General features: G+C 36.0%; 1 protein-coding gene across 1 annotated transcript in view; it reads right to left on the bottom strand.

Moving 5' to 3' along the window:
• Positions 1 to 1,845: 1,845 nt before the first annotated feature.
• The window catches only part of LOC138695971 (uncharacterized), a 422,025-nt gene continuing 397,258 nt past the window's right edge, over positions 1,846 to 26,612 (bottom strand). Inside the window, exon 5 of the mRNA XM_069820400.1 lies at positions 1,846 to 2,082. The gene's annotated coding sequence lies outside the window, so the exon portion shown is untranslated. The remainder of the gene's footprint in view (positions 2,083 to 26,612) is intronic.

Here is a 26,612-nt window from a genome sequence, read left to right as displayed (position 1 = left end):
TGAACCCGGGTTTTCAGCTCTACATACTGATGCTTTATCCACTAAGCCACACCGGATACCCACCCTGACATCGGACAGAATCGTCTCAGATTAAGTTCCAACTCTTGGGTTCCCTCTAGTGGCCGCCCTCTGCACTACGTCATAGATGTCTATGAACGTAGGACTGAAGTCCACACATGTGCTGAGGTGCACTCGTTATGAGTGACTAGTTGGCCGGGATCCGACGGAATAAGCGCTGTCTTAAATCACAAAGTGATATACGTATATCATAGACATCTATGACGTAGTGCAGAGGGCGGCCACTAGAGGGAACTCAAGAGTTGGAACTTAATCTGAGACAATTCTGTCCGATGCCGGGGTGGGTATCCGGTGTGGCTTAGTGGATAAAGCATCAGCACGTAGAGCTGAAAACCCGGGTTCAAATCCCGGTGCCGGAGAGAATTTTTCTCCGTTCCATTACTCTTTCATCGTATGATGACGCAGAATATCTGCATGGAAATATCATATGTACTTCGGTACATTAAAATAATATACTCTAAAATGGTTTGTTGTGAGTATTGATCATTTGTAATTTCTGAAGATATGTATTCATCAGTTTTGCTCAAAAAGCTTAATTTACACTAAATTCGTCTCAGATGTTGCATACTATCAATTTATATGTCAGATTATCACGCTTGCATTAGAATCAAGGTTCCCAAGATTAGCTCCCAGCCACTGAGCACAAATTCCACGAACAGGACAGATAAGAGCCAGCAACAAAGCTTTCTTTCAGAGGTAAGTGAATTAAATTTTCCAGGACACAAATTGCCAATCATGTCTCGTTCATTTGTTCTTGCTGCTATCTGTGCTAATATTCTATTGTTGAGTACTATGGATATTATCTTCTAGGTATTTTCCAGTACAGTAAAACCCCGATTATCTGTCACCCTATTAACCGATTGATGGATTATCCGACTGTCTTTCTCTCTCACAGAAAAAAATATGAAGTACTGTACATTACGAGTAAATTAGCACGAATTTTTTCTACAGAGTGTATTTTACAAGCCTTTACCCTTACGCTTTATGGTCTACTATTCAAGTGGCCGTACTGTTTAACTTCTATGCAAAATGTCTTCTTCAAGTGTCAAAAGAAAACATGTTTTACTACGGAAAAAAGTGAAAGTAGGTTTTTTAAGTAAGTTTTAAGTGCAAGTAATTGAGTGGTTTGGGAAAGAGAAAATGTGGTTCATCTAACATCACAATACGAGATAGGAATTATAACTGTGCGTGATTTAGGGTAATGAAAAGCAAAATATAAAGTGTATAAAATTTGTAAATCTACAACATGAGACCTCTACTATTCCTATCTTTCCACAGACGATCGTCATATGCAGTTTCCTTGAGCATTAAAAACCCTTCGTTGAAAACCAGACTTAAGTACAATAAATAATGTTTTAATAATGACATCGGAAAATTAAACTTGAATTATTAAAAAAAGATTTAAATTAGTGAACTTCTGATCCACTAGTTATCGTATTAAAAGAGATCATGGAGGAAATTACGAAAATATTATGTAGCTACTTAGTTTATGAAAACTTTTATGGTACAGATTATCCAATTTTTTCGATTAACCGTTCACTCCACCCCTTTCATTACCATGGATAATAGAGGTTCTACTGTACTATAAAATTGGAATTTCGGACAATGCACCATTTTACAGTTCACTATTTTAATTGCTGTAAAGAGGTGAGGATGGTTGCGAGATGATTTACAAATAAACAAAAAATGTCTTATTAACATACATTTATTTTGTATTTAGGAACATAAAACAACATTGAACACAAAAATCAATATGTTTTAGTACTTACAAAGTAAAAAATAATTAATGTGATAGGTGTGCATGTCTTTCAGAAAGTAGCTTGTCAAATCCCATGTATTATGGGTCTCTATCACCACAACATGGTGGATTCTCAGGTTGCAGATAGAGGAGATGGCTTCCAGATATGGAGGGTAGCTGCGAATATATTGAATAAGCAGTTCCGGACAGCCGATAAGGGATGATCCTCCAGCTTGGGGGTTGGGCGAAGGGCTAGCAACCCATCACTGTAAAAAAAAAACTTGTTATGAAACACCAAAATAAGCCTCGGAATGGGACTGATTCTTTGGTGCAACCACCACAGCAAAGGAATAAGGTTATGAGATTTGGTGCTTGGAATGTCATGTCCTTATAGAACAGGAGGGGTAACATTAGTAGCAAAAGAACTAGCTAGATATAGAATAGACTTCGTGGGAGTACAGCTGGTTAGGTTAGATGGGAATGGCATATCACCTATAGGAGATTACTGTACTTGTACTATGAAAATGGAAACAATAATCACCAATTAGGATCAGAATTCTTTATTCATAAAATAATAAAATCAGCAATAAAAAAAGATCGAATTTATCAGTGACAGGTTATCGTATTTAGTACTTAAAGGTAGATGGTGTGATATCATAGTTATAAATGCTCACGCCCCTACAGAAGAGAAAGCTTCTGGGAGGAATTGGAACACACTTTTGATCAGTTATCTAGATATCATATGAAAATTTTATTGGAGGATTTCAATGGGAAAGTAGGATGGGAAGATATTTTTAAACTGACTATTGGAAAAGAGAGTCTACACATAACTTCTAATGATAATGGAGTTTGGTTAGTCAACTTTGCTACATCAAAAAATTTATGTGTGAAAAGTTCAATATTTCTGCATAAGGATATACATGAATATACTTAGACTTCTCTAGATAGATTGACACATAACCAAATAGATCACATCTTGATAGATAAACGAAGACATACTAACATAATAGACATTCGATCCTTCAGAGGGCCAGACTGATTCTGACCATTATTTGGTAATTGAAGAACTAAGAGAAAGACTATCAGTAGCCAAGCGAGTAAAGCAACAAGTTAATATTAGGAGATTTAATATTCCGAAATTAATAGACAAGGAAACTAAGCAACATTATCAGCTTTGCAACTTTAGGAAGTTCCGGCGAAGTTGAAGAGGAATTAGATAATAATGTGTGGGAAAGTATCAGGTATAACATCAAAATTATAGCTGAGCAGAGGATAGGCTATTTTGAAACTAAGAAAAAGAAACCGTGATTTGATGAAGATTGTTGCAGAAAGAAAGAAACAAGCAAAATTGAAATTCTTACAGGATCCAGTTGAGGAGAATAGAGATAATTATTTCAATGAAAGACGGGAAGCAAGTCGTACATTGTATTCCTCATCTAACATAATTAGGAACATTAAATCCAAACGTTTTTAGATGGGCAGAGCATGTAGTACATATGGGTGAATCCAGAAATGCATTTAGAGTATTAGTTGGAAGACCTGAGGAGAAATGAATCTGAGGGAGGTGCCAAATGATGGTAGGGACTGGATTAATGTTGCTTAAGATAGGGACTGATGACAGGCTTATGTGAGAGCAGCAATGAACCTCCAGGTTCCTTAAAAGCAATTTGTTAGCAAGTTAGTTTGTCAATATACATACAGTGTTATTTGTCAGACTGGAAAAGTGTCATCGCTCTTTGCTGGTTATATATAGTTGAATTGTTTCCAAAGACTCCATTGCCATGTAGTTACGAGTAGCATGCACTGTCGAACGAGCTGGAAAGTCCAAAAAAACAAAAATAAACAAATTGGAATAGTCGGTAACCGATAGCATTAAGTATCATTTTCGATTTGCATTGAAGTATTTCCACAGCGATAATAGTTCGAAGTGCAGGAAATGATGTTTACATAATATTTCACGTCATTGTTGCGCCATATATCGTACTTCTATTTTGGTCGTTCTTTGGGTAGTATCCAATAGTTCTGAGTAAAATTATCATTTTCGATTTTACAGAGATTTGTATTTTTCGAAGTACCGTACTATAGTGAGGGTCGCAAACAAATATCTCACTCAAATGTGAGCCATGTCTTCAAAAAATTAGGGAATCAGTGGTCTATAAATACATATCTTGAGAATCTTATGTTGGTAAAGTTCACGGAGAAAATAATTACTTTCCTTATTATGAGGCAGCATATTATGTAGTACCGAAAATAGTAGTAGCAGTATTTTATTAAATAATGCTTTGAACAGCGGTGTCAGAGTTCAGTGAACGAGACATGGTCGACAAATTTTGCCTCAATCTCTCTTACAGGGCAAGGTTCTTTTACATGTTGTAAATCTACGAAACAAGACCCTCACCTTTACTCCAATATAGAAGAAGGATTTTATCATCATTGAACCTACCAACTTTATATCCATGGTGACCACTAACCACTGAGAATGATAGTAATGAAAGCATCAAATAAGAACTGACAGATGACAGTATGAGGGTATACTGATATGTGAAACTCAATGTAGGCTATATTTATTTAAAGAATCATCATTTCAAATCAGTAAGCATCCACAATGCAGTATGCATTGGAACCAGAAATTATTTGAAACAAATACAAAGAACTCATCTGTAACTAAAGTGATGCTCAACCTACAATGTCACAATTGAACCAGTAATAGGATGTAGGTACAAAAACATATTCCGTGATAGAAATTTTTATTACCCAATGGCAGATGGTTGAGCATTCCCCTCTAGTAGCAATGTGCCAATGTTGTAGATCAGATGTTGCAAACATAATCCGTGAAAACTTGCCCTAACACCATCTTTCTCCACCACCAATCATGAACTAGCAAAGATTTGAACTCATGTTACTGGCATGCAAAGGTAGTATGTCCACTCCACTTGAAAGCTACTAAATTTAAGTATTACACAGAAATTCACCCAGTATTATAACAGGTCTAAGAAAATAGCCTTTCTTTGTGAAGCTGAAATATCATTGCTAACAATGAAAAGATATGCAGTCATTTTAAATAAATTTGAAATGCACTGTAGAATTTGCAAATTCCTTGTGCCCTCAAAGAGCAATCAATATTCAGTATGATGTACGGAAACATTATTATTGTGGTTATTATTATTATTATTATTATTATTATTATTATTATTATTATTATTATTATTATTATTATTATTATTATTATTATTCAAAAGAAAATCAAGAATAGAGAAAATATGAAATACCGCTACAGAGATTTGACGAATAATGAAGTTGGAAGAAGATATATCTACAACAGTGGAAAAAAGAAGATTACGATGGTGTGGATATGTATAACGAATGGGAATGGGGAGGATTCCTAAATTAATATACAACTGGAAAGTAGAAGGAAGAAGACCAATGACCACTTGGAGAGAGAACGTTAAATATTCTCTACAAAATTTTAATCTGTCAAAAGAAGATGCACAAGATAGGAATGTTTAGAGAGACAATTTAAGATAGCAAATTGATTTTGTTGAAGAGAAACCTATATTTTAAGGAAAATATCTATTAAAAATTATTATTATTATTATTATTATTATTATTGTTATTATTGGTGCACAAGCTAGTAAGCTCGTGTGTAATGAACTCTATTATGCCTAGTCTGGGATATTCAGACAGTAAAAAAAGAAAAGATCAACCTGAATATCTGAAATAGTATTGGAAATAATAAATAGAATACCGAAAGAAGTAAATCAAGAATTATTGCAGATGGCATTAGTAACAATAGACAAATAAAAAATGAGACATTAGTATGAAAGACTAAACAATGAAAAGAGTCCAGTAAATCTTGACAAATGTTGGGTATTCAGCTCAGAAGGTAGCTCCATAAAAAACTATATACTGTACATAGTATATATTTGAATTCTTACAATCAAGAGATACAGAAAAGATCAAATAATGAGGTAAAAAGTGAAAACAGAACATGCAACAACTCCAACAATAATTAATGAAAGAAACTTCACTGCATATGAGACAGTATGAACTACCGGTACTATAAACTGGGATGTCCCTATTTGCTAACTCATTACCTGTGCTACTAACACTTGAAGAATTCAAAGCATATTTCGGATTCTCTGAAAGCTCCAGCTTATCCAAAGCCAGATTTAAGATTTCACAAATCTCCGCTGAGTTTCTTTGAGAAAGAATACTTATGTTGAATTAAGTTCGTAGATTGTTGATAAATTCTTTGCTCAATAGACTCGGAATCTGTATGCAACTGTTGGTATGAATCCCAATCTGCCTGTATCTGGTATAAGACTAGGGACTGGAGGAATTATCAATATGCACCTTTAGGCGAAATCAAGAGGCATGAAGATAGAGAGTCTAGTTTAGATAGGATTCATCATTCTGCCTTTGCTTCTGTTTCCCCCATTTGATTAGGCTGATGGGCTGAACTTGGTTACTGGTGGCCTGGCATCCAACATGGAGGATGATGAGTGCAGCAGTGAACAGTTAAATGGTTCACTTGTGCCTTTATCCATGACCCACTGTAATTTCATCCAAGCCAGACCTAACCTCACCCATCCTAGGTGTTCTCTGTTCCCTACACTATCCTTATCCTTCCTTCACCTCACCGGGAGAGACTGATGTGGTTGGACTGGGATTCTGGCAGCCCAATGTCCAGTGTGATAGATGATGCTACCAGTGACTGATATGCTAAATTCAGACCAAAGGTATTGCAATCGCCCTCGCCCACTAGTGTCTCTTTCAGCCAGGACTCCACTGTCCTCTCCTGCCTGGCTAGTGTTACTTTCCCTTTTATACATAAAATACCCCTTCATGGCTTCATAAACATGATTCATTCTTTATTAATTACCAGAAATAGTCAGACAGCACACTCTCTTATCATCCTGCCTTTGTGTTTTTCTAAGGTGCAAATACAAATTTTGTGATGAACCCTAAAGCAAATGAATTATAGATCAGTTTATCCTCCACTTTCAAATTTCAAATTTTTCCAAATTCACATAGCCATTGCTTCATGTTTGTGAACTTTTTACGTTGGTAACATGAATCTTAAATTTACAGATTCTCAGTTTAAATTACCATTTAGTATCAACTGAAATACAATGTTCAGTAGCAGAAGAGGATATGATACTAAGGGATATGCTACTGCAGCTAAATGACAGCTGTGAGCAGTGTGAGATGAAGATAAATACAAACAGGACGGAGATCTTGGTCATAGGAAGAAAAAGAAGGCAGTGCAACAAGCACACAGTTTCAATATTTGGGGTGTGCTATAAGCAGTAACATGAGCTGCTGCCAGGAAGTCAAAAGGAGGATAGCAATGACAAAGGACGCTTTTAATAAAAAAAAGGAGCATCTTCTACGGACCTCTGGAAAAAGAACTAAGGAAGAGACTATTGAAGTGCTTTGTATGGAGTGTGGCATTGTCTGTGACAGAAACATGGACATTATGACGAAGTGAAGAGAAATGACTAGAAACACTTGAAATGTGGATATGGAGAAGAATAGAAGTGTGAAGTGGACAGACAGAATAAGAAATTAAGTTGTGTTAGAAAGAGTGGGTGAAGAAAAAATAGTGCTGAAACTGATCAGCAAGAGAAAAAGAAATTGGTTGGAATATTGGCTAAGAAGAAACTGCTTACTGAAGGATCCACTGAAAGGAATGGTGAATGGGGAAAAAAATTCGGAGCAGAAGAAGATTTCAGATGATAGATAGACAACATTAAGATATAGGGATTGTATGTGGAGACTAAGAGAAAGATGGAAAAGAGAGAAGATTGGAGAATGCTGGGTGTGAAGTGAATTTTCTCCTCTTGGGTTGAAAACTATGAATGAATGAAGCCTATAAATTTAACATAAATAAATATGAACACTAAAAAAATTTCTACATGCCCACATTTGTGTTTGCATGTATATTTAGAACAGGAGTTCTCAACCTTTTAAGATTGTGAGCAAGCACCATGAAGACGAATAGGTTTACTATATGAATATATAAATAAATTAAGTAACAAATAAAGTACAAATTTTCAAAACACTCACCAGGATAACGAGATCCTTGAACTTAAATATTATTCTGAATTTCAGCCCTGTGTAAGGAGAAGTCCCTTAGATGTTAATCAATAAATTAATAGTGATTGTGCTTTTTTTTATTGAGGCATTTCATAAGTGAGAACGTTTTTTCCCCATAGGTAGGTCGTCCCGAACATAGCTGCACATTTGAGAGAAACATTCCCTAATGTTTTAGACATTTTTGTACCTTCTGCTTCCCAAAGACTGAATTTCTCCTTTTGAAACAAATATTTCAGGGCTAAGGAAGATTGGAGATCTGTCAATTCAAGTTCCTCACGAGCAGCCATACTATTCTCTTGAATAATCTTGGTTCTTCTGACAAGTCCACACTGAATTGAAAGGGATTACACCATGAAATACAGGAAGGCCTATCAGGTCCTTCAAATAGTATACTGTAATGGATGGATATGAAGGCTATTTGTTCCAACTGTACAACAAAGTCTGCATTGAAAAAAAGGACCTCAGAAGCATTCGTGCTCGCGAGTACATTTTTACTCGCACCACGAGAGCGCCAAATGTCATTAATAGAGCACCATTTAGAATATTGTTCTTTGCTGCTCTCAAAATCTGCATAGGCAGGACAGAAGTGTTTGCCCGGGATCTGGGATAGTGTTTCTAATTCCGGGACAGTCCCACCAAAAGCTGGACAGGTGGCAACCCAATTGAAAATCAGAGTTAGTATGCATACTCTGTGGTCTCTGCAAAGACTTTGTAGGATTCATTGTTTACAGCTAACACAGAGCTTAAGAAGCTAGCCAAATTTAATTTTGTTATTTTATTTTGAAGTATAATCCATTTCTTTTCGCTAATATTTCGTAAAAGAAACCTGTTTTCAAGTACTATTTCGTGACTATCAGGCTATTTCGTTGAAGTCTTTAGATTTCGCCACAATTTAAATGTAATTAATTTTCTAGATATAACCTTCGTGGAATTTACGTCTTTTTGCGAATACAGACAAGCTTTCACACATTTCGCGTATTTCGTTAATCCCAAAAAATCATACCCCTAATGATGCTACTAATTTATTACCGTACATTAAACAATTAATATAAAATAAATAGATTATTTTAAAAAAGCACTCATCAGAAGACATAGAAAATGCTGACCTCCAACATCCACACACTTTCTACATTTATGAAGGAAGTTTCTCATTACCAAATGCCATTTCTCTCTAGTTAAAAAGAAGTGAATGCCTCGGATATGTTTGATGCAGTTGGTCCAGATTACAGGGATTTGTCTTGAGTACTTTACTGTAGGTCCGTGTATTTCTGCTCATTAATCTGTCAGTTAAGGTTTAGATTTGCTTGATGAATGTTGTACACAAAATGTCATTTTGTACCATTAGTAAGTTTTAAGAATTTGAGCCTAGTCACATTTCTTCGCCACGAGTCCTGAAATGTATCCAATGTTGGGATATTAGTGAGGTCCCCATCTTCAACTCGGCTTACCTATAACATTTTCAATCCCTGCCTCGATCGGTAACCTTAATGTGAATATACACATTATTACGTTGAAGACTAATGTTGAGATTGTTCAAGTATGTGGAAAAAACCACCTCAATAGACTACTATAAACAAATACATAAAATTTGTTCTGATTACATAGAAAATGTGTATCGTATCTATCTGAAGAAAAAGTTTTTCACCCCATTGCTCGGAAGTATTCCTTCAACACACTTCTATGGCTTCTCGCAACATGTCTTACATAAGAAATTTCATGATTACTTAGGACCTTTTTATTGTAAAGATTGCAGGAAATGCGCACATATCAGAAAGATACAAAATGTTATTTCACCTAAATAATTATTATAAAAATATTCAGATAAGAAAAGTTGTTCATTGTAAATAGTGTCATGGATTGGTTGGTGCCCACAGACCACCACTTAGGGATCACTGCTGTAGACTACACTTATGTTTTGGCATGGCTAACAATGAACTATATAACTTAAGCACAAAGATAACATTTTTAACACATCTGAGTAACATGTCAACTCACTAACAAACTAAACCAAATTGACACGCATGACTCAATGTCTGTTTCACTCCTCAGTTACACCTGAACACTCCCAGTAAGGAGCCATGCTCAGAACGCTACTAACTGCTCTGTACTTTCATTTTCTAATGGTGAAAGCAGATAACAGTAAAAAAAACCTGTTGTGGATGGGTTAGTGATTGTGTGTTTTTTTTTTTTTTTTTTTAAATAATAATAGTAAGGTTGCCTTTCACCTTCGGTGACTTGGATTGCATTTGCATATCAAATACAAACCAAACCATTTTCATGTTGGATACGTGAGTTCACATATCAATTGAATAAGAATTTATGACAAAGAATAGTTACATAGTTGCATTTTTTTTACACAAATCTGTTACCAATCATACTGGCGAAAATCATTACGAAATATCTCGCATTTCAATGATTTGTTGCCAAAACCTGCTATTTCATTTTAATATTTGTATAGGAAGGAGCTTTAAAATAAACGAGCCATTTTTTAAATACCGGTACTGGTACATGTTTATCTTGTTGATATTTTATACCAATCTATGTACTTGTTAGATTACTTCATAGTTTCTCAATTTAAATGTAAGATACGATAGTAGATTTTGGCCTAAAAAACATAAAATGGAAGGTTTTGGAAAAAAAAAAATCATACTTTTAAATATTTTCAGTAACAACTAGCAGGAATTTGTAAAAAAAATTACTCTACCATTGAATTCACAGTTTATATATGAGCAAAATAGCAGGTTTTGGAGTCAGACCATTTCCAGCCATAACCAGATACGTCCTCTAGAAAATAGTAAAGGCAACATAGGTATTTGACCAGCAAGTTAGTCTGAAAGCAGATTACGTAAATATATAAGCATAATTCTCTATTTTTTTTTTTATGTTTTCGTTTAGATAAGGTGCGGGAGAAATAATGAGATTGCAGAAAACCAATTACGAGATTTTCATTTAAAAAAAATATGTAGGTTTTTCAGGTTTCATAGTAATGAAGAAAATGGTTAGAATTTATTCATATTCGCCATGAGTAATATCATTCAGGGATGATTTGTATGGTAACCTAATATTGACTGCAACACGAAATAGGAAAGCCAAGGAAATTTGTTAAAATTGGTCATAACTATTTTCGTAATTTTTGTTTTATTATATTTTTAGAACAAAGTAGTATTGGTAGTGTGTTCGCAGCATTTCTATGGCTGTTAATAAAGATTCCTGCTCCCTTCCTTTCAAATTCTTATATTGCTGCATGAGGACACGTATGAACAAGAATTACATTATTGATGTGCATGAGGTGCGCTAACTGCGTAAATGGGTATATAAAATTGAAGAGGGTAAGTTTACATTACAATGTTAGGAGGCTGTATGATCATGCTAGATGTGGATAATTTATTTGGGAAGAAGAGAACTAGAGATGTTGCATAACTTCTAGTGAGCAAGAGTATTTCTCATAAGTTTAGCAGGTTTATACGAGTGTGTGATTGGGGCTATCTCTACATGTTATACCACAGTCAAGAAGCTCAATACGTAGTAAATATGCATCCATAGTTGCTAACCACTAGGATCGCTACTATCGCATCCTGGTTGAGTGTAAGAGAATGCCTTACGGCATTAACCCTGCCCGGTTAAATAAATCCATTATTATTACAATGCGAAATAGTACAGGCACAGTCTAGTGTTCCTGGCACTCTTACAACTCAAGCGTTTTATATATATATATATATATATATATATATATATATATATATATATATATATATATATCGAATTACAGAGGCGAGAAGAACGACTGATTAATGCGCAAGATACAGCACCTAAAAGATTAAATATAGCAGAGTAGTTAGAGTATTCAAAATATGTAAATTGCTGTATTAAAGAAATTTGACGGAAAAATACGTTTCTGTGGTTTGTAATTTATGAAAGCGCCGAAGATACAGTAATTGGTGTCTGGTAAGTTTCAAAACATTCAGTGAGTGAAAGATTATCACAATGTAAAACTTATGTAGGGCCTATACATTTGCAGGCTGTAATGTAAAATTAGGTTATTTTATGTATTATTATTAATTGTAATTGAGTCCACTGCAAGAAGGATGGATGTAATTTGGAATACATTTTGCAGGAGAAGCAATTGAAATTTTGAAATGCTTAGCGCTCAAAGCTTAACTGTGATTTTCCGATCATTACTGGACAATGACAATCAGTGTTAATGCCATATAACTCAGTGACATCCATCATTCTTGCAGTGGACTCTTGAATTATTATGTATAATTGTATTGTGTGTTGTATAATTGTATAGTGTATTGTAATTTTACTGTTTGTACCAATGCCACCGGGCGCTTGCCCACTTGCAGTGTAAATAAATACATACATACTTTCAGCAATGCTTTTGACACATATATTAGACTTAAATTTCATATTTAGACTAAAGACAATAATTGATTTAAGCTTGCGATAATTTGTCTTCGATACTTGAATTCGTAGCTTTGGATTATGTATAGACCTATGGATCTGTAATGTATTAAACATAATGCGTTGTACATTATTCTTTGTACATTGTACATTATTATTGTTCTGTGGTTCCCGTATGATCCTTTCCCAATTTCCTGTTCACTTATGTTCAAGCAATAAAAATTGATATAGATGTCGCCACCATTCAAATCTCCCAAGTCCAAGAAAATTTCCTTGCTAGACTCTGTGAAATATAACGTAACTTTCCTGTACATCACATCCGGTGGTCCCGGGTCCAAGAAAATTTCCTTGCTAAGATGTTTGAAATCTTATTAAGATCTTTGGAATTTGCCTAACTGCTTTGGAATGCGTCGAAAAAAAATTTTGTCATTTCTGGGGGTCCCGGGTCCGAGAAAATTTCCTTGCTAAGATCTTTGAAATCTTGTTAAGATCTTTGGAATTTGCTTAACTGCTATGGAATGCGTCGAAAAAATGTTTGTCATTTCTGGGGGTCCCGGGTCCGAGAAAATTTCCTTGCTAAGATCTTTGAAATCTTGTTAATATCTTTGGAATTTGCTTAACTGCTTTGGAATGCGTCGAAAAATTTTTTGTCGTTTCTGGAGGTCCCGGGTCCGAGAAAATTTCCTTGCTAAGATTTTGAAATCTTGTTAAGATCTTTGGAATTTGCTTAACTGCTTTGGAATGCGTCGAAAAATTTTTTGTCGTTTCTGGGGGTCCCGGGTCCGAGAAAATTTCCTTGCTAAAATCTTTGAAATCTTGTTAAGCTCTTTGAAATCTTGTGAAGATCTTTGGAATGCGTCGAAAAATTTTTTGTCGTTTCTGGAGGTCCCGGGTCCGAGAAAATTTCCTTGCTAAGATCTTTGGAATCTTGTTAAGCTCTTTGAAATCTTGTTAAGATCTTTGGAATTTGCTTAACTGCTTTGGAATGCGTCGAAAAATTTTTTGTCGTTTCTGAAGGTCAAAAATTACCTTGCTAAGATCTTTGGAATTTGTTTAAGTGCTTTGGCGTTTTCTTTTGTTTTTATTGTTCCTGGCGCCATCTATGTTTGTGATCTGGAAACTTTCTTGCTATCTTTTTTACTTTTAGTGACATCTATATTTGTGATCCGTAAACTTTTTTTGTATCTTTTTTTTACTCTATATTGTGATCTGTTTTTTTTTTTTTTTTTTTTTTTTATTAACAGAAACATGTATGGTACATAAGTGTCAGCCTTAAAAGGCTTTTACTTTAACAGAGATGGTTAATAAGCAGGAACATTTTATATTTAATTGAGGTGACCGATCTTGACGGCAGTTGTTACTTTATACTCTTGTTGCCAGGGCTCTTATCAGAGGATTGGTGTGGTACAGCAAGTCCTTATGAAAGTTTTCTGTAAATTTCTTTATAATGTCGTAGAATGATTCTATTTCAAGCATGTCTTGTAGTTGTTTATTGGTGGTTCTATAGTCTGCACCAGTGATAGTTAGGGATACTTTTCTCTGCATAGCATGAAGATGTCTGATAATTTGGAATTTTGCATTGCTCCAGATTTCGCAGCCATAGGTCATTTGAGATCTTATAACAGAAGTGTAAAGGATTTTTTTCAGGGGAAGTCTGATGTAAGGTGATTTCAACAATGGATATAGATGAATGAATCTGGCTAATGCTTTGTTACGAGCTGCTTCTACATGGTGATGAAATCGAAGTTGTTTATCAAGTGTGACGCCGAGGTATTTTACAGATTGTTTATAGTAGATATCTTCGGAGAAGAGATTGAGGTGATCTGGTATTTTTGGCTTTCTTCTGGTAAAAATGATGGCTTGAGTTTTACTTATATTGACTTTTATTCTCCAGTTTCTTAGCCACATTTCCAATATTTTGAGTTTTTTTGCATAGTACGTTGTGCGATGTTGATTGAAATGTCACTGGTGAAGTAGGTGGTATCATCTGCGTATAATCCCATATTGCATTCAGTAATCAATGGAATATCATGTACATAAACTGAATATAAATGCGGTGCTAAGACGGAACCCTGTGGAACTCCGGCTTTGATATTCTTGATTATTGATAATGTGCCATCCATTTTGACTTGAAAAGTTCTATCTGTTAAGAAACTATGTATTAGGTGAATAAGGCTATCATCTATTGACAGTTTAATTAATTTGAATAAAAGACCCGAGTGCCAAACTGTGTCAAAAGCATATGCTATATCCAGAAATGTAGCTATTGTATGTTGGCCGGCTTGAAAGTTATTTGTGATATGGGTTGTGATTCTTTTAAGTTGATGAATTGTTGAGTGATGTTTCTTGAAACCGAACTGTTCGTGATGTACTTTTGATGGAATTTGAAGAATTGGTAGAAGTCTTCTTGCAATAATTTTCTCTAGAATTTTTCCTTGAATGTTCAGTAGACTAATCGGTCTTCTATTATTTGGAATCATTGGATCTTTTCTTGGTTTGGGAAAAGTGACTATGTGAGCATGTTTCCAGGCTTTAGGAAAATACTGCAATTTTAGACAAGTGTTGTATATTTTTGTAAGATATGTAGTAACATTTTTTGGAATATACACCAGCATTTCTGTTGTCACTTTATCAGGTCCTGCAGATTTCTTACGTTTGAGTTCCGCAATTATAGATTTTAACTCTGATGGTGATGTAGGAGTAAATAGTATTCGTTGATGAATGGCTGAGATATTGTTCAACTTGACATTCTGTATTATCAGTAAATGTCTGATTGATTGGAAAGGTATTCGGTCTAAATCTGTTTTCTAAGGAATGAGCAATAATGTTTGCTTTGTCTATTGGGGAATAATGTACTCGTCCTGCCTCGTCTTTTATTGTTGTGTTTGATGTCTTTGTTGTTTTTCCTAACAATCTTTTGTGTAAGGTCTACATCTTATCTGGGTTTTCAGATATTTCCTTTACTGCTGATTCAAATTGAGAAATTTTATGAAGTTTAGTTTTATTTCGGACGGCTTTGTTCAGTCTATTGTAGCATCTTTTTGACTGCGGATCACCAGTATCTTGCCATTTTTTTCGTGCTCTGTGCTTTGCTTGTATGAGAAATATGAGTTCTGTATTGTCAGTTGTGTCACTGATATCTTCTTCGGAAAAGTGGGAAGCTTTGCTATAAGAATCTAGCAAGGTATATGAGAGAATTTTTATCCCTTCCTCAATATCTTGTGTAGTGTTTAATATTGGATTACCTGGAACAACTTCACTTAGATCATTTTTGTATTGTGACCAGTCTGCACAAGGTTTTCTGTAAGTTTTAAAAGTTCGTATAACAGCAGAAGAGGTGAAATGGACAAGAATCGGAAGATGGTCAGAGTCAAGGGCATTGATTGTTTGAACATTGCCAGGAATTACCGACGTTTTTAGGAGGAATATGTCAAGGACGTCTGGAGTTTGTTCTTCATTGTAAGGATAATGAGTAGGTAAGTTTGGAGCAATGACGCGATAATTTTCTTGATCGGCATGTTTTTGTAAAACTCTTCCTTTTGGATTAATTACTTTGGAGTTCCATATTCTGTGTTCTCCATTTAAATCTCCCCCTATGATAAATTTTGTGTGTGTGTTTGTGATGATGGACATTTCATTTGGTGTGAGAATTTTATTGGGAGGGAAGTACTTTCTTTTGCTCTTAGTGACGTCTATACTTCAGAACTGTAAACTTCCTAGTTATTAGCGACATCTATAGCCGAAATTCTTGAACTTTTGATGCTATTTGTACATTCGGAAACGCATAAGTTAATGACTGTGTGAGAATGCTGTGGCTACATATAACTACAAAGCTTTATGCTTACAATATTTTTATTACATAAACCATTTTTGTTTACATTCTTCTACAGTAATAATAATAATAATCAGGGAAAGGATTTATATGTAAATACATATTTACTTATAAAGCTAATATAATTTATATTTTGCATTATCTTTATGTTTCACAATGTGTAGGGTTGAAAAATCCTACTTTTATTTTCCATATTTTTCCATATTTTAGAGTTTAGTACATATTTTCGTTAATTTCCATATATTTTCCATATTTCATATAAAACAGTCCATATTATATTAGGTTTAACAATAAAACAAAACAAAATTCCATTAACTTTTAAAAATACATTTCAACAATAGAGATTTAAACACATGTTCAGTAATCCCTTTAACATCAGAGTTATTTGAAAATTAGCAGTCCTATCAACAATGGGAAAGTAAGTTACAAAACTGTATTAATTTAATTTAAAATTTTTAACAGACTTCAGTTGTGCAGCTCAACAGTTAAATGCCAGTCAGAGTACACATAGGTTCAGTTTTGTAAATCATACTATAAAGACGGTAAATATGCCAAAAGTACGTCATTCAGTCAATTTAAAATCAAAACTAACAAGTTACAGTTCAGAATTTAAAGAAGATGGTTTATCAACTGACAATAAAATATTATTTTGTAATTTGTGTCAGTGTGCAGTATCATCTACACAAAAGTTCCTGGTGCAACAACACATTACAACTAGTAAACATCAGGCCAACAAACAACTAAATTCCAAGCAGAGACAATTGTTTTTAACACAACCAACAACATCGAATGTAAGATCTGAGTTTAACATCGACCTGTGCCGTTCTCTCATCTCTGCTGATATTCCTCTCTACAAACTAAAGAATAAGGTCTTCAGGGAATTCCTTGAAAAATATACTCAACATACAATCCCGGATGAGTCAACACTTAGGAAGACGTATGCTCCATCCATCTACGATGAGACAATACAGAAGATAAGAGATGAAATTAAAGATAGTTCAATTTGGGTTTCCATTGATGAGACTCCCGACAAAGAAGGTAGACTTGTTGGTAATGTAGTTATCGGTTTGTTAAGTGAACAATATTCTGAACGAATTCTTTTACATTGTGATGTTCTAGAAAAGTGCAATAACAAAACTATAGTTAAACTGTTCAACGAAGCTATGGGTATCCTGTGGCCAAAGGGTATTATGTACGATAATGTGTTATTCTTTATTAGCGATGCTGCCCCTTATATGGTCAAAGCTGGACAAGCATTATCTGTTGTATATCCTAAATTGACTCATTTTACTTGTGTGGCGCATGCATTTCATCGTGTGGCAGAAGTGGTCAGAGACAATTTCCCTAAAGTAGATTTGTTGATTTCATCAGTGAAAAAAGTATTTCTCAAAGCTCCCAGTAGAGTTAACGTGTTGAAAGAAATGTACCCTGAAATTCCATTGCCACCAAAGCCAATTTTAACTAGATGGGGTACATGGCTAGAAGCAGTTGAATATTATGCCGAACATATAGACTCTATTAACAATGTTCTCCTTGCATTGGACTCTGAAGATGCAGTCTCAATTGATACTGCGAAAACAGTTACCTGTGACATAAGTGTGAAGAATGACTTAGCTCACATTCAGCATACATTTTCATGCATCATAAAAACGCTCAAAAGTCTCCAAAATAGGCACCTTTCACTATCTGAAAGTTTTGAAATTATAAATAGTACTGTGGAACAACTGAATCGTGGTAGAGGTAAAGTTGCAGATGCAGTAAGAGCTAAGGTGGACACTGTACTTTCAAAAAACCCTGGATATGAAGAACTACAAAAGGTTGTTGCTGTGATGAGTGGTGAATCAACAGTGAAGATTAACTTGGACTTATCCCCAGCAGACATTGTGAAATTGAATTATGTACCAGTTACTTCTTGTGACGTCGAACGCTCTTTTAGTCAGTATAAATCTATCCTCAGAGACAATAGAAGAAGATTCACTTTTCAGCACTTGAAAGAAATGTTTGTAACCTATTGTTATGGTAACAGACAATAAAAATTGTGTTTTGTTGAAACTACATTGGAAGATAAGGTACGTCCATTATATTTTTTGTTTAGTTTGATTAAAATGTACCAATATTTAACGTACATAGTCATTTTTTTATAATTTTAAGTCCATATTTAATTCCATATTTTGGTAAAAATCCATATTTAATTCCATATTTTGGTAAAAATAACTACATATATATTTACATATTTCATATATTTTTAGTCCATATAAATCCGTTCCCTGATAATAATAATATTATTATTATTATTTGTCAGAAACCAGTGTACAAGGCGTGGATATGACATGGTCAGGTTCGATAAACAAAAACAAAATAAACTTAGCACAAATTTAATAAATATAGACAAATAAACAAATAACTATAAGCAAATAAACATACATAGTCAAATAAACAAACACTGAGAAATGAATAGAGTATGATGTAGGTTAACACATTTATATAAGGACAAAAGGAATAATTAAAATACAAAGAGAAAAATTAAAATATAAGGAAAGGGTTACATTTCTAAAATACACTCCATGAATTCATTCACTTAATAGAAAGGTCTGTTCAGCAACCATCTATTTTTTATTTTATTGGGTTATTTTACGACGCTGTATCAACATCTTTGTTATTTAGTGTCTGAATGAGATGAAGGTGATAATGCCGGTGAAATGAGTCCGGGGTGCAGCACCGAAAGTTACCCAGCATTTGCTCGTATTGGGTTGAGGGAAAACCCCGGAAAAAACCTCAACCAGGTAACTTGCCCCGACTGGGATTCGAACCCGGGCCACCTGGTTTCGCAGCCAGACGCGCTGACCATTACTCCACAGGTGTGGACGCAACCATCTATGTACGCAGGACTTAAACCTATTTATTGGTATCTTTCTCGCCTTCAATGGTAGCTTATTAAAGGTATATATTTATGCCATTAAAAAAAGGTATTTGAGCTCACGCTCAATCTGCACCTTGTGTAATCTAATTTATCTTTATTTCTAGTGTTGAAGGAATGTATATCTGATCTAGTCTGATAGAGATCTGTTGAATCTAAGGAATATCAAGGTTCTGTACATGAATAGATTGTAAACTGACATTACCTTTAATGAAAGTATGCTTCTAATATGCATAGATCGCATTGACCTGAACTTCTGCTTTTTTTTTTTTTTTTTGAGATGTTTTTATTAAAAGTACCAGGTCTCCTGGACCCTTGCCTTTTACAAAAATATGAGAACCTTTGCTATGTATTGTAATTTACAACTTTCGATTTGAAAAATGCACACCTCTTTGATACTTAGTCATTACATTCTCTCATATATTCCTAGTTCTGCAGCCACTTACCATTGGTTTCTTTTCTTTCTTTATTTCTCTCTCTTGCTGAACAATTTGCTTTAAATACATACCTACTCACCTGATGGCAATACTAGTGATTACCTGAGCTGCTGGTTATGTTGGTGAAACTGAAGACTCTTTCATTGACATCGACCCCTGTTGATCAACACCATAATTGCTATTCATATGAAATGAGAAATAATTTTTTCCCAATCTATACATGACGATGTCACAACCAGGCTTTATACACTGGTCTTCAGAAAAATTGATATTATTTCATTAATGAAGTAAACGAAATGAAATACCGGTACACTGTATTATGAAACAATATTTTTTTTCATCCCCATCCCCTCATAAGCTATCCACATCTAGCCAGACCACCTCATTTCGTAAACCTGTGTATGTAAACATAAAACAAACATTAGTACAGTAAGATTATTTAGTCCTGATAGTCAGTGGAGATGTGCGCCCTGGGTCAGGCGAGTCCATTTAGTAACACCAAGGGGTGTTTGGGTTATTCACTCGCTTGCCTTCGGAGAGATCGATGTCACGCATGCTGTAGAGTGGTATGTTTCCAGTACAGTACCGACTGCTCGCCCTTATCTCTACTCCAGAGCTCTCCCCACTACTCCTATTACTTCCCCTCTTTCGCGTCACTGAGCTGAATTATTTTACACGTATTACAAGGCACCCTGCTACACAAATATCAACGAAAAATGTAATTCTTTCCACACGTGTGCTTGTGTAGCACAACATTTTATGTTCTCAGATTACCTATGTTGAGAAGTTTAAGGACTAGTTCCGCACTGATAACAAATTTTACTGGCAATATGTCCGAATTTTGCAAATTTGCCATGAGGTCGATAGAAAATAGTTTCTTTTTTGGTATTTTTTACGCATGGTACAGAATCCCAACAGTATTTGTTCTGCGGTTGTAGTCTTCCACAAAATGCAGATGAGCAGCATTTCTTTATTTGCAGCACTCAACACTACACTATGTAATTGTCTGATATTGAAATTTTGTTATCTGAATTCTTCCAGTAGATCAATGATAGGTTTTGCTAAAGAAATGCCTTCATCACTACACCAAATTCCTTGTTGTTAGGTGTTCGAGGTTTTGGGGGTTCAGGAGTCAGAAGAGAGAATTTTGTGGTTGTGCCAAAAGAGGTGGTGGGAATATTTTAAATGAAAAATTTTGAATCTTGGACGGCTGCAAATGTCAGTGTATTGTATTGTTGGTGAGTTCCCAGAACATCAAGGAATTTGACAGGTGACGATATTGTCTCATGAGGGAGGTGATTTAAATGGACTGTTACCATTTAGTGTATGGTTCTTTATTCTTGGTTGGATATGGATGGTCTAGGATAAAGACATGTTTAGTTTTGTATTTCTTTCCCTTGATACAAAGAGAGAGACTGGATGGATTAACAGGGATGTATAGCCAGGCTGATAGGCAGATTAGCTAGAAGTTGATAAAATGTTACAGATAAGCACATGTGACAAATGTTTAAGACTGATCATGATTTTTTATGGCTTCTTGTAATTCCTATTCACTATATTGCACCTGTCCCAGTATTTCTATTAGTGTTAAAACACACAGCACAGCTCATATTTTTACAAGGCTTTGACAACCGGATCTGTGGCCACTCACTATTGTTATGGTGGTGGTGGTGGTGGTGGTAATACTGCTCCATGTTTGGAAATAGAAGCAAATCAATGCAAAGGAAGTCTTTGTTTTAAGGGGCTAAACATTTGAACTGTTAATTTAATGGAATTCATTTATTATACTAGGTCTCATATTGCCATGGCAATGATTATTTGCATGTCATGCAGTCCTCTGAGTATGATTCTAACAAGGGAAAGGTTTCGGCTCGAACAGGAATTTTTGGTTAAACATCTGTACAGAGCCTTACCTCACAATGGTGATGAAGTCCGTAAAAGCATTCATTTGTGTAACTCTCCGTTTGATTTGTATTGGTCAATACACTTCTTTAAAAATGTACATGAGGATTCTCTATAAAATGCATGAAACAGCATGGAGCAGAGCAATAAGCACAACACGCAGAAGCAACACCTGAACAATCTTCTGAACCACACTCCATTGGCGAAAAAATCAAATGCCACCTGAATTACATTTTTGAAGTCCGAGACTTGTTCAGGATTCACGTAACCAGCTGACTGCCAGGAATACTTGAAGCATAGGGCAGTATACTGGAACAGACAACTGGTTATGAATAACAGAGTGCATTTTCATTGTGAACACTCGATTTCCCAAGTTAAGTTCCGGATTCTCAGCAAGAGTCCTTATGCAATCTGCTATCCTCCGAGCATATATTTTGTATTGTCTAAGGAAATTGATATTCAGAGGCTGGAAATATTTAGTTTTTTTTAGGTGGAATGATCATACATTCTATGTCCTAGCCTTGGAATGATTAATTTATTAAGTTTGTGTCCTTGTGCGCATTCAGTGACTCACACAACAATGTACATTTTTGATTAGCTGCAAGATTTTCAGACAGAACGTTGGAGAAAAATGTTCTTAAATGGGCTTTAGACATTCCACCACTCGCACTAGCTTCTAGGCTAGGCTAGGCTTACGGGTAAGGTGTCCCATCCCCTCAACTTGTACAGTGCTCTAACAGACAAACCACACATTACACAAACAAATGCTTTTGGGAGCTTTACAGAGATGTAAAGATGGGCCTGCATACAAATTTTGGATACGAAATTCCTGTTCGAGCCGAAACCCTTCTCTTGTAAGTACTGGCACAGAATCCTGGTAAACTGTTCTTTGAATATTGCAAAGGAACGCGACCAGGACCTTCCAAACATATTCGCTACATTAAACTGCATGAATGAATGGAAAATCAGAGAGAGAGAGAGAGAGAGTCTCGTATGTATGGACTATATATGCAGGATGAGAAACCTAGAACATTCATATCGTTACTGTTATTCCATAACCTCCTAAATCCGAACATCACTGAAATCGAGGTTTCAGGCTTAATGGTTGCAAAATATCGATCCTCAATGGTTATAGAAAACGAACAATACATTTTCCGCAAATTATAAAACACACAACTAAGTACGATACCGTACATTCGAATGATAGCACATCTGTTAACAAAACCTCGTATAGTTAATGTTTAAGTATACAAGAGTTTTTGGGGCTTTATTCTGTTAACACAAAACCTGGTAAATGATCACTGCGAGGTTCTGGCAGTTATATTTTGTGAAGCATTTGCTTACGATCCATTAATATTTTTGTTCTTACTGAAAAACGTGTTTTGTGGAGTTACGAGGTTTTGGAATAACAGCGACGATATGGACTTACTGTGCTACTCCCAGAATTGCAGTTAGACGTGAGCGGTGAACGGCCAGCACATTTTGTCTATAGTCTTCTCATCCAGGAACAGGGGTGTCGTATATCTAAGACAAAGCTTCCTGGGTTTACTTCTCTTCTGAAGGAAGCCATGCTCAGGACTTGATCACACTTACCTTCATCCAGGTTTGAAGCTGCAAGTCTCAGATTCAGTGGCAGGCAAGGTAACCGCTAGCAAAATTATATATGAGGAGGCGAGATCTGATATGTGTTATGTTATAATGTTATGTTTTATTTAACGACGCTTGCAACTGCAGAGGTTATATCAGCATCGCCGGATGTGCCGGAATTTTGTCCCGCAGGAGTTCTTTTACATGCCAGTAAATCTATTGACATGAGCCTGACGCATTTAAGCACACTTAAATGCCATAGACCTGGCCCGGGATCGAACCCGCAACCTTGGGCATAGAAGGCCAGCCCTGACATATGGAGAGTGAGAGAAAGAAAAGAATGATAGAGCGTTTGTTTCAGAATGGTTAATATTATACGAATCTATTGACACGGAAGTTTATCTCAGACTAAAACCTATCTTCCCCCTCCATACCCATTGGTGACACAGCCATGATAAGATCACAGTACAAGTCTTGCCTCCTCTGTTGTACCTGAACAGAAAACCAGAGTGAATGAAGTGAGCAGAAACAGATGGACAGAATTAAACAAGTTCAGCTGGACATGGGCATGGTTCAGAGTATTTACGCTGTTATTTTCCGTTTTATCCAATAGTTCACAGTAGGCTCTGGCCTAAGGATTCGGTTTTATATTTCCAGTTTCAATTGAAAAGACTTGAGCTAGACATTCCAGAGGTTCAGGATCGTGCAAAAGTGCTACTAACTTGATACCCAAGTGATCTGAAAGATTTCCTTGTCGATGAATGCCTTCACTAACAGGGGCGAATGCTAGTCACGAAAGTTAGGCTTGCTCTTTTATTCATAGGGGAAGATGGGAGGATATAATAATTCATAATTAATAAAAATAATCAGACCCACATAAATAATTTATTTTATAATTATGAAATCATTATGAGTCATGGATCATTTTCGCTTATCAGATGTAGAAGTTCGATATAATATAACAAACATGGCCAACAAAACAGTTTATTTAGTTTTTTCGACCCTGCCAACCAATGCATATTGTTGTATTGAGCTGCACTGAACGAGCGCACATATTCTCTATAATGTCTGTCTTCTCTTGAATAGTCCTTCGGGAAAATGGATTTAATAATAAGGTTTCAATAACACACAATTCCGAACTCATTGCAATACTTCAAATTAATGTTTAAGAATTAATAATACATGCAGCAGCTAACATGCATTCCGCTCATACAATTACATTGCACTCACAAATCACAGCACATTCCCGCTGTCGATACTGCTCTGTGTAACATTAAATAGTCATTGGTGTAGCTCTCGGACCAGAGCTTCAAACAGCACATAACAGAAGCATGTGCGCCTAGGACGGACCAAGGAGGAAGGCACTTGCGCGCGCATCATATTCTCGCTATTTCTACGTCTTTCCTGTAGCTCCGAAAAACGAGCAAGCATTGCGATACTTGCGGTGTGCAACCTGCAGATGGTATTACGCCTGTACAATATTCCAAAAATCAAAATAAATTTTAATGTACGTAATCCCATTTTGAGAAATATACATTCTACGAAAATATTGGACTTGCGCAGCAAGCACAGCATGCCCTGAGAAATCGCCCCTGTTCACTAACGTGGTCATCTGTTATCACAAACTGATAAAACAAGCACATCACTAGAACTTAGTCGTTTTATTAGGCAGAAAGATCTTCAAAATGTATATATACAGTACCAATGTAGAATTTGCTCTGCGCATGGCTCTTAGTAATGCCTTGATGAACAGCATCTGTGGCTCAGGTGTGAGTGTGCTGGTCTTCCATCCAGACAGCCTGGATTCGATCCCCATGATGGTGGACAAAGCAGACGTTGCAGAGAGTTTCTTCTCGGGGTATTCCCATTTCCACCAACACTCTCCACCTCCCCTCATTTTATAAACTAGGATAAAGTCTCGGGGGTACTAAGGATTTCTGATGCTGACATAGGAAGGGCTTGGCACTCCGGGCCCCTGGGACTTATCAGGCTACACGTCTATCAGACTCTATCTAGAGTGTCGGCATTCAATGATGATAACCCGGGTTCGAATCCCATTGGGTCCACATGGACAGTGACGGTGTCTCGCGGTAGGCTTTTGAGGGGCACCCCCATTTTCCCTACTGGCATCTCACCATTGCTTCATTGATCGTCATGATCATACAATGCTGTGTAGATTGCTCACCAAGCTGCACTCAGTCAATGTCATACAGACAGAAAGGTTTACTCCTAAGGAAGAAGGCTTGGGTGAATGACGCAAAGTACTCTGCCATTGGATTAAAATCCTTAACAACTTTTGTTATCACTGTACATAAACCAAATGTGCTTATATTTCTATGTTTTTTTTTTTTAATGAAGGAAGGCCTGAAGGCTTCCACTGCGGCTGAGGCTTAGACCGTGTCTTGAAGCTACAATGTCTAAAAAGCCGGATGTGACATCAGAAGTCATGATCCAAAGCTACATAGTGCATAACAATCAAATTCGTAGTCGCTAGTCAACGAAAATGCTTGCTTGATTGATGACTTGTTCACAAAACAAACATGGATACCTCATCAGCAATTGGGGTTATGAGTTTTTAGAAAAATAGTCAATGAAGAAGGCCGTGTTTCAAGCATACATGTCCCAAGCTCCCTAGTTTGTAGTTTACAAGTCACCTAGTTGCTAGTCGCTAGTGTGTAGTATGGACTTCAGCTTTGAGACATAGTCTTACTATGCTTATCTTCTTTGATAGAGATGATTGTTTTAGTCCACACCTGTGTAGTAACAGCTAGTGCGTCTGGCCGCGAAAGCAGGTGGCCCGGGTTCGATTCCCGGTTGGGGCAAGTTACCTGGTTGAGGTTTTTTCCGGGATTTTCCCTCAACCCAATATGAGCAAATGCTGGGTAACTTTCGGTGATGGACCCCAGACTCATTTCACCAGCATTATCACCTTCATCCCATTCAGAAGCTAAATAACCTAAGTTGTTGAAAAAACGTCGTAAAATAACCTACTAAAAAAAATATTGTTTTTGTTTTAAGTCCGTAGGATAATATTCCTATACGTATCATGATTCACTATTTGATACCATCTGTCAATTCAGCTGCAATCACCCAGTTCCAACGAAAGCTCCTGCATACCCCTAGGACTTCTGGAGCCTCCTCAGATCGATGACTTTTTGTGCAAGTCACGGTACTACATCCTACTAAATCCTCTGTCGACTTGAAATTATTGAAAGAAGATGGATGAAGTTGAAATTAATGAAGGCGAAATGAAACTGAGGTCCAACACCGAAAGTTACCCTGCAATTCTGCTTCAAATGGTTGAGAGGGAAAATCTCGGAAAAAAAACCCAACCAGGTATTTTGTTCCAATCAGGATTTGAACCCAGGCCCACTCGTTTCACAGTCAGACATGCTAACCGTTATTCCACAGTGGTGGACTACTTATATGTACTAAATTAGCATGAAAGATGATTTTGTTTATTTTTATTCCAAGTCTAGGCAATGCTCAAATGAAAAACGAACCTACACCAGTTAATACTAACAAATTATATTATAAATATTTGCGTTGACCAGTAATAATGTACTCACATAATTTCAAAGTCGGGGGGGGGGGGGGCGCAATGAAAAGAACTGCCCA

The sequence above is a fragment of the Periplaneta americana genome, chromosome 3 (genome assembly GCF_040183065.1).
Source record: "Periplaneta americana isolate PAMFEO1 chromosome 3, P.americana_PAMFEO1_priV1, whole genome shotgun sequence".
Taxonomy (NCBI): domain Eukaryota; kingdom Metazoa; phylum Arthropoda; class Insecta; order Blattodea; family Blattidae; genus Periplaneta; species Periplaneta americana.
This window is presented reverse-complemented; position numbering and strand designations above follow the sequence as displayed.